We start from the raw sequence: 10,038 nt of genomic DNA on the forward strand, positions 1-10,038 counted from the left end.
TAATTTTATGTGAACTATCAAAAGATCAATCTTGCCATTTCCATTTGTTGTTTCTTGTTATTCTTTTCTTTAATATCAATGTCATCTGCAGTTTCTAGATCACTACTCCTGAGGTAATAGGAGTTATAGAATCGTTTCTTGTCTTTGTATGATTTAATATGTCATAATTGTATTTCTGGCTACAATTTTCAGAAACTTCTTGGGCCACAATTTCTGTTGAAATTACTTCTATAATTGTTCCATCACTTTCTCGTGCTTAACCTATCGAATTAAATTCTTCATTTACAATTTCAGCGTTCTTCATTCCTTTTTGTTCTGCAGAAACATTTTTTTTTCTTCATTGGAATTTACAACAGCATCCTTTTCATGTACAGTTAAAATAATATTTTCTTCTGTACTTTCATTCATATCATTAATATATAGTAGTTTCTACAGTCAGTACCATTACTTCTGAACTACTATCAACTAGTTTAGACAAATCTGTGTCTGTATCCGTTACATGCAATGTTTGGGCTTTATCATCAAAAGTTTCACCAAGTGTTTTAATTAATGCTTGACACTGAGCATTAGTAACACTAACTGTATCTATATTTAACACTGTACAAACGTTGTGTTTCTCAATGTTTTGTTCACCCTCATTTGTATTAAATATTTCAACATCGTTCGTACTTTCTTTATCTAAAGATGTGTCACCTGCATATCTTGAATGATCTCCAATCTCAGTTGTATTCTCTGCTTGCTCTTCTTGAAATTTCTCATCTTTTTTTTTTTTATATTGATCATCAATTTGTGGGTCCTTATTTATTATTTTTTGTTCTACTTCATTAATCGCAGCGTTCTTTATGCTCTCTGTCTCACTACTTTCCTTACTTTAAAAATTTTTTTTTGTTTTTATTTAAATCTGTTACATCACATTTATTTACTACTAAACCATCTTGAATTGTATTATCTGTACATTCCAGGTGACTTATTTTTTTTTTTTTTTTATTTTCTGGAATATCATGCACATTCTTTATAATATCAGTGGTTGATTCTGATATTAATGAAGAAGATACATCTACTTTTATCGATGATTCTACTTTATTAATGTCACTGTGCACTTCATCTAGTTGTTCCATAGTAAAACATCAAGATTGTTACAATTACTTAAAAAGTCATGGATTGTTATTTAAATATTTACTGCACTTTTCCATCAATGTAACCCTTTATGGCAGTTTGACATTCTACAGAACACCAATGCTGTATCAGTTTATATTTTTCTTCATCATGAAGTTTTATTATATCACCTAATTCTTCCTGATTTTTTTTTCCTTTTTTTTCAATTTTCAAATAAGAGTGTGTTTTCTATGTGAATCTTCTAATTCTTGGTTCGCCTCGAGTAAGCGATTATTAACATCTTTGGAAAGTTTTTGGACGTTTTCCAGTTCTTTTCTAAGAAAATTATTTTGTTCGTTCATATCTTTTACTTTACCTTCAATTTCTACCCTACGCAATATTTCAAATTTATTTTCATTGACAAGGATCATTTTTCTTCTTTTTCAAAATCCAGTTTCAATTTATTAGTTTCTTCTTCATATTTATATCCAAAATCACCCACTTTTTCATATTCACCCTTTAGTTCGTCTAGTTCACATTGAAGGACAGATTATTTGTCCTTGTGGTTCAAGAACTACATTTTATCTCTTTTGCATCTTTAGCTCCAGCTTATCACGTTCCTCCATTGAATTACTAACACATGAATTAAGTTTGGCCTTCTTTTTGTTGTTCCAGCAGGTCAACTTCATATTTGTGACTTATGTTATTCCTTCTAATTTTATTGTTAGTTCTTCAATTTGTATTCCAAAAGATTGAACTCTTTTCACGTGTGCGTGTTTTTTTTTCATCTATCTATCTGAATATTATAACAAAGACTTTACATTGAATATTTTATTAAAATTGTAATATTTTCATAAACGCTTCAAAATCCACAGTCTATTGATCAACTCCTCTATCCTTTCTCTTTCTCCTCACTAAAATAGATAAATTCCTAATGTAGTTCGTGGATAATTTTTTTTTCTCTAAAGCAAATCACATTTATCATCTGATATATTTTTTGAAATAATTTCGGTCTGTTCATTTTCTTCTTTTCCCCTACTTCTTTTTCTCCTTCTAATGAATTCTTTTTATTTTTTATTAGGTAATTCTTGTGAATCTTTAAAGCGCTTCGCAAAATTTTATTTGTGTCTGACTGTCTTGTTTGATTATAAACAATTTCTTCAAATTTTGGCGAAGTAGCAGGCTTTGTAGCAACATTATAACGACTGCTCCGTTTACTACTATCTAACATAGATGGAGATGGATTCTTGTCATCTTTATTCTCTAAAGACTTCTCTTGTGTATTAGCATCTAAATTTCTCGACATAAGATCTGCTGAAGTTTTTAATTCTGTAGTGTCACACGCATTTTTCGCTGTCATCATTTGGTCTTCTTCTATAAGCAAATGTTCATTATTGTAAGCATCATCTCTTGCTTTTTGTATGGATTCTAATGATATATTTTGTTCAACGTTGTCTATTGATTTTGTATCATTTTCAGCAGTTGATTTACTAACTGCTTCTAATTCCTTCGTTTCAATTTGGTTTTCTTTATTTGTATCGCCGTCCAAAATATTTCTCATTGAAATATTATCCTTCTTGTTATGATCTTTTTCTGCTTCTCCTAAACTTTTACTTTTTTTGTCAAACCATTCTTGTAAATTTTGAGTATCTTGTGACGAAGATGGTGACAAATCATTATACAATACTGCAATATCTTCTTTCCTTCGTTTCACAGACTCTTTCTGGTATTCTGTCGAGCTATTGACATCAAACATTAAGTCTGTTTTAATGAAAATATAATCCTGTGAAGCGGTGTCAATTGATACTTTCTTTTCGGCTTCAAGGATATTGTATGGTGGATTGGCGAGTAGTAATTGTCCTATTTCGCCTTTCAGGCCTCGGATAAAATCGATCACGGAACCTTTAAAATCCTGTCGTTCATAGCTCGTCTAGTAATTTCGTCACAGTATTCGTTCGTTATACTGTATTGTAACTTATTGAGCGCTCTGCGGAACCTGATGATATAACTTTGCACACTTTCGTCGTGACGCTGCCTCGTTTCGCGTAGCTGGTCTTGATGTTCTCTAACAGAGTCTTGGGTGGCTACGTTTCGTCTTAGGGCATCGTACAGGTGTCCGTATTCGTATATCGGTATATTGCAGATGGCCATTGCGGCTTTACCCGTGATTTTCCCGATTTTGATCATTTTTAATAGTAGCGTGGGTTCGCTACACATGGCTCGTAATTCGCGTACTTCGCGTATGAATTCTTCTACTCCGATATTGTCTTCGCCGTTTAATTGCGGAATACATACTATCGCGTCTTTGGCCCGTAAGCTCGGAGAGGCGAATTGCGGTGGACGGTCTTCGTAAGAGGGATGGTTGTCTTCTTCTGTTCGAATTGGAACGCATGGTGGGGAAGTTCTATCTCTCGCGGCAACAGATTCGTCCATAGTAATAAGGGAGCCTAGTTCTGTAGTAGCGTCGCGTCCTATTTTTATTTTAGAGATATTTTTGCCTAATAGTTCTATTTCCGCTGCACGCTTCTTATTTTCACTGTCGGCCGTCCGTTGTGTCTCTTCTACACGTTGCGCAAGAATTTCAATTTGTTTTTGAATTACGTCGAGTATGGCACGAATCGAATTGTCCGTACCTCCGTTTGTAGAAACGGTTTCAATAGTTTCGACTTTGTCTTTTCGTGATGTGGGCATGATTCTAATTGAGCTTATTGAGTCTGAACTACTGTTGCTATTTGGACTCGAAGCGCTTGAGAAACTGGGTTTTCTCACACGGTATCGTGAAAATGGATCCAGATTTTTCAGCTTACCGTAGTAGCTATGACCGTTGAGGAGTCTCAGGGATGTTTCCTCTCTGGTTGGTTCTAGATTCCGAATCTTATTCGTAGGCTTGCTCTGCGCTGACCGTAGTCCTCTCGTCTAGTTTCACCGTAATGGAACGTTGAAAGTTGCTGCAGGGCTTCGTAGTAGCAAAGATTCGCACTGGGTCCGTTGATCCTTCGATCTTCAATGATGCGCGTACGCCGAAATCGTAATTTCGTTTGCACTGAAGTGAATAGATCCTGGCACGGATCGCCAAAATGTCACGTAAAGTTGGTACTTGGGTGGTAGTAAGAAGGCTGAGTCGTAACCCAACTACTTATTTTCCTTTATAAAACTTTATTATAAATGTTCACACTTACAAAATAACACCGAACCGGAGAATAGGGGTTGTATGAGTACAACAACTAGAAGAGGAACAAGAACTGCCCGAGCTGGGTGAAGTCTCGGTTTATATACGTTTTGGTTTTAGGATGTTGAGGGGCTAGGTGTAGGTTATGATGTAGAAAGTGTCCGAAGGTCGGGGGTCCATATCCTATCTCTGATGTGGACTGAGGTGCATCACAGCCTTGGTGTATGTTATGATGATAAGGTGGTGATGTATCCAAAAGTGTCCAAAGGTCGGGGGTCCATATCCTATCTCTGATGTGGACTAAGGTGCGTCACAGTCTTGGTGTATGCTATGATGATAAGGTGGTGATGTGTCCAAAAGTGTTCGAAAGTCGACCGTCGATGTATTATCACTGATGTAGGTTGAGATGTGATTGATGTCACACATTCGTGGTTCGCAACTCAGCCCAAAACATTTTTCAATGAGAAAATACGAAGATCCTTCAGCAAATGGACAAAGTGTATACAGAAATTGAGTGATTACGTCAAAAAATGATGTATGTCTTTTTTGACAATTGCTTAAAATAAATTCTACACCGACAGAGCGGGTAACTTTTTACTCACCCTCGTAAGACACTTAAATTTCCAATCTATTATGATGAATAAAAGAGCTTATACTATTAAATCTAATTGTATTTTGTTGCATGAGAGTACACGTGTATGTGATGTACATTACCTTTATATCCCCTTGAACGCTTCAATATTGCGCATATATACTATATTTTGTACAGCTTCTATAAAATTTTGTATGTTTGTTTAGGCTGTTAATCTAGAGGCTGGAGTACAAAGAAGTGGCACAATGATGTGGGCTGATGACATTTATAATTATCAAGGAATCACCCCTACATTCGCTCAGGTATATATCGTTGACTATAATGTATTTAACATATATGATTGTTAGGATATTAATAATTAATTTTTAATTCTATCAGAATTTTAATGAAACTGTCCCTTGGGAAGGAAGAACTGATACCTTGATATCACTGTTTGTACATCCTATATATACAACAAATTTTAGAACATTATATAATGAAGAACCAGATCATTTTATCATTAGTTCTATGATAATACAACTTTTTCATGAATTCTTTTATTATAAAAATATTACTTCTAAAATCCCCGCTTTAAGGGACCAAATCACATGGCTAAAATTTTTAATCTTTTTGATAGATAGTCGCTGTTGATACTTAACCGAGTATGGTCATATAGTCGGTTAAATAAAATTTCCATCCTTTCAAATATATATTATATTCGTCAGTGGTAAATGTTATCTGTGTTGGCATAGTGAATAAATATATTGACGTTCCGTGTTTTAATCAGCAGAATCGTAATCAATACGTGTTTTCTATGTGTATAGAGTGTTAAAAACTTACTTGTTATAGCCGTGGGAGATGGTGATCTGTTAGAAAAAATGGATCACAAAATTGATCTGGAGTATAATTTTCAAGGACAACAGTTTTTATTGCGTCATAAAGTTCTCATGACGAAGAAACAGAAATGTTATAGTCCTTACACGGATATAACATGTTCTTTTGGAAAAAGCTGTTTAAAATTTCATTAACCTTTACTCTGTATTTATTATGTTGTTGAAAGTATGTTTCAAATAACAGTTAATATAAGCATCAAGATAAATAAACAACAATTAATTAGATAATATCGTAATAATATAATATAATGGGTGTAATAATAAATAATAAAGCTTAGAAAATGTGCTCTTGATGAAGCCGGTGAAAATTATCCTTTGTTCCGTGGTATATATAGGGTAAAACGAATGGTAGACCGCAGCATAGTGGTTTCCAACGATCCACACTTGTTCTAATTCCTCACTCAACGTCTTTCGTGTCCATTGACGTAGAAAAAAGTAAGTTATTGTAATATCGGAATATATTAAAGGTGTAATTTTGTCCGATTAATTATAATTTATTAATAATGGATTGAAAATACAGATATTAGTTAGACAGAGATATTAGTTAATCAAACGATGTTTGATTAACAGGAAAACTAAATGCAACGCTCGTATTTACATCAAATAACTTGACAACTATTTGGTAACTTTCTCTCTCTCTCTCACTAGCAACTCTAACACTCGACAACACTCGCAACTCAATTCTAACGACTCTATACTTCGACGTCTCGATCAACTCTGAACCTCGCCAATGCATTCCTGCTCGGTCCTGCACACACACACACACACACATACACAATTTTCGGCTCACATACTCTGGCCTCTCGATTGCCACTCCTTGAAATATGAAACCGTACTTCTGTTTTGACGCTGCTTATCTTTTCTCGCGTCACTGTTACTAGGCGCTCTTGGATGTAAACAAACCACAAAAAGACGGCGTACACGGTGTTTTCTAATTTCAGCCGATCTCCAATCAAAGCTATTCTACGATATTACATTATCGTATAATAATAAGCTTTTAATCGTTTAATAATAACTCGTCAGGTAGAAATTCCACACGAAGCATTGTGAAGAATAATACTTGAAGAAGATCTATGTTCTTACGAGATTGGCTGTGTGCAAGAACTTTGTTGGATAGATTGTATCGTTTGACGAAAATTTTATTGTTGAAAGTTAAGAAAGTTGGAAAGAAAACCCACGCTGTCTCGAAGATATCTTGTTTTTCAGATGCTATAAATTGACAAATAACTAGATATTAGTATTGACATTATTTGATGTCATATCTGACCTTAAAGTATAAATAAAATCAATCTAGGAATTAATGAAATTTCAAACATTTTTTCTAAGAAAACAGAAGTTTCGTTCCTCCTAATGAGTATCACATGATGCAATAGGAAAATAATTTGACATTGAAAATCGTGTCAAGATCAATTTTGAAGCTATAAAATCGTCTTAAAAAAACGCCGTGATAAAAAATTTTTTGACACCTTGTACAAAGGTGTATATCAACGTAAGTGTACCTGTATGTCTATATTCGAGGTTATTTATCTATTCAAGATAGCAAAGTAAAAATACTATATAGAGGATTTAATTAATGTGTATATCAACGTATGTATCACTATATATAATACAATAATATTCTCGATATACGTACATGCGTCATAGAAGGTCGTTCGGGAAAAATTGTTCATGACACCGATACAAAAGTACCATATGGAGGATTTAATTAATGTGTGGATCAACGTATATATCATTATATGTAATTATATCATTATTATCAATATTATATATAATTATTATATTGTTATTATCATTATATGTAATTATATCATTATATGTGCATTTGGCAAATATTATTTGACATCTGGAAGCGACATGTTATTTATCTATTCAAGATAGCAAAGTAGAAATAGCATATAGAGGATTTAATTAATGTGTGGATCAACGTATGTATCACTATATGTAACAATAATATTGACTGTATATGTACGTGTGTAATAAAAGATTTCCGGTTTACAATGTTTACGATACTGATATAAAAATACCATATAGAGGATTTAATTAACGTGTATATCTACGTATATATCATTATATGTAACAGTAACATTATGTGCATATGCGTATAATATTGGTTAAATGCGTTAAAGTGTAATGTTATTTACCTATTCAAGATAGCAAAGTAAACATACCATATAGAGGATTTACTACTGTTAACACTCGGTATTCTCGTATTCAAAGTATTTAACCAAATAATTTGGGAATCCAGCGGACGAGCTTGTATTTAATATGATTATATTTAATATAACAACTTTACTCAATATACGCGTAGGATTTTAAATGTCATGAGGGTTGCAGTGGACTCAATTTTAATGTACCACACTTATACGTTAAACGTTTTGCTCATTGGTGACCTTATCTTAATCTTTTTCTTCTGCTATGCGAGTGACACAGTAAGTTTGATAGTAATCGGAACACGCGATTTCTTTAAAACACAACCTTATTTTCCGCCCGACGAACACGATACGAGACGAGAGAATGATTTATGAACACGATTTTCGAGTGATTCTTGTCGACAACTATTAAGCTTCATTTATAGCAATAGTCACTACCATAATCATGGTCAATCGTGGATGACGCAGTTACGCATTAATTCACTTTAACAATCCTGAATAATGGTTAATATCATACTGTAAATGTACACGTTAAAATTACGCTAATGACAGTTGCCTCGTACAATTTGTTCATTTACTTTGCAACAAAAAGAACGCATCTGCAAGCGTGTTAATCGGATAACGACGAACTTCATTTCGCAAACACAGTTGAAAAATAGCAGCGTTGTGTCCGTACTCTTTAATATCCCATTATATGGAAGTTAACGACCGGAAAATACACCGCTCGACTACTTGAAGGAAGTAGCTCATGAGCAAGTCTTTTGTATCCTCGCAATGGTATAATTCCTGTAACGTCTCGTTCTCGGAGGATTTATTTCGTTGATTTATACTTGTTTATTGCTTTTGTGTTTTCATGAATGGAGCATGTCGCATGCGAATCGTAATATGGTTTTAATGACGTTTCGACTTCAATGATATCAGCGGCTGATTGCGCTTCCCGTAAGAAGCTTCCAATCATTATGTATTTTAGGAACAACAAATAAGGATATTTAGAGAACGAATTAATTATTCAATTGTTCGCGCAAGAAATACCTGTCTCTTTTTCGAAAGTTATAAATGCTGTTTTCAAAGAGTTCCTTAGCTCACCATAAACCAGATAAGAATCTTTGGTTCCATCTAGAAAAAGAAACCTTCAGATCAAACCGAAAGGGGTTCGGATTATATTTTCTAATCGTATTTGTATATTTCTTTTTACAGTCAGCTTGTCATCCACGTACAATCGAACAGAGAGTCCATTAATTATTTCCCTTCGACTTGTTTCAGGGGGAGCATCTCGGAAGCCATGCCGGCTGACGAGTTCGCTGGAAATCGAAACAGAAGCAAACCAAGACTGCAACCACCTTAACGAACCGCTATTATCACTGGCAAGGTCATCGGGCAGACCGGATCTAATCATGCTCACGCCGACCATGCTTCCTGTGCACTCGTTCCTCTTTCTTAACGACGTCAACCAGAAGATCGGGTGCTAAAAAATTCGAAATCGAGTTGATTGAAAATCTCAAGGAATATTAAAAAAAAATACGAATAAACAATTTGATATAGAAATCATCCATTTTGGGCAAAGAAAAGAAACAATCAGAAAAAGGAATAACCACAGAAGCTCTGAATTTCATTGCTTCCTAATGGTACTTCCTTGGATATTTTTACATTCTGGAGGCGTGAACGAACTGTGAAAAACAGAAACGACTTCTATAGGATGATCGAAAGAACTACCTGGACACTGAGTATAATTATTCACACGTGCGGATGCCATTTCCGGCATGTTTCTCCATGAAGAAGGTCAGCTTCAGTTTTTGCCACTTGTAGATAGAAGTTGAAGTGGCGGACGTCTTAACGAGGTTGCTAGAATGTCAAAGAAATAGATGAGGGAAATATTATGAAGATATATTTATGAATATCTAATTGAGCATTTAATTAAGAACTTAATCGAAAGACCAAAATAAGTTGGTTCTTGAGACCAAGTACCTATCTAAGTATAATAGTCTTTTGTACTTACGGTTTAGTAAGAGGACTCGAGTAAAACGATTACTCGTTAAAAGGAACAATAGAATAATCATGCCTCCACAGACGGTGGTCTCTGCTTTCATGCCTCATCGCGGAGAATCTCAGCGAAAAAAGTGTCCCGAAGCGTGAGCTGAAAGGTGGCTATGTAGGCTGCCT

General features: G+C 34.4%; 1 long non-coding RNA gene across 2 annotated transcripts; it reads right to left on the reverse strand.

Annotated features, from left to right (window-relative positions):
- Positions 1-7,927: 7,927 nt before the first annotated feature.
- On the reverse strand, positions 7,928-9,682 carry LOC117213242. Of its 2 annotated transcripts, XR_004488616.1 has the most exons (3): positions 9,592-9,682; positions 9,096-9,343; positions 7,928-8,994 (listed from the first exon to the last, which is right to left on the reverse strand). It is a non-coding gene; the product is annotated as an uncharacterized LOC117213242 (long non-coding RNA). The 2 variants fall into 2 exon arrangements; XR_004488615.1 differs by having other exon boundaries at positions 7,928-9,343.
- Between the last annotated feature and the right edge of the window lie 356 nt (positions 9,683-10,038).

This window comes from Bombus bifarius, unplaced genomic scaffold (assembly GCF_011952205.1).
Source record: "Bombus bifarius isolate JDL3187 unplaced genomic scaffold, Bbif_JDL3187 scf7180000008551_frag, whole genome shotgun sequence".
Classification (NCBI taxonomy): Eukaryota; Metazoa; Arthropoda; class Insecta; order Hymenoptera; family Apidae; genus Bombus; species Bombus bifarius.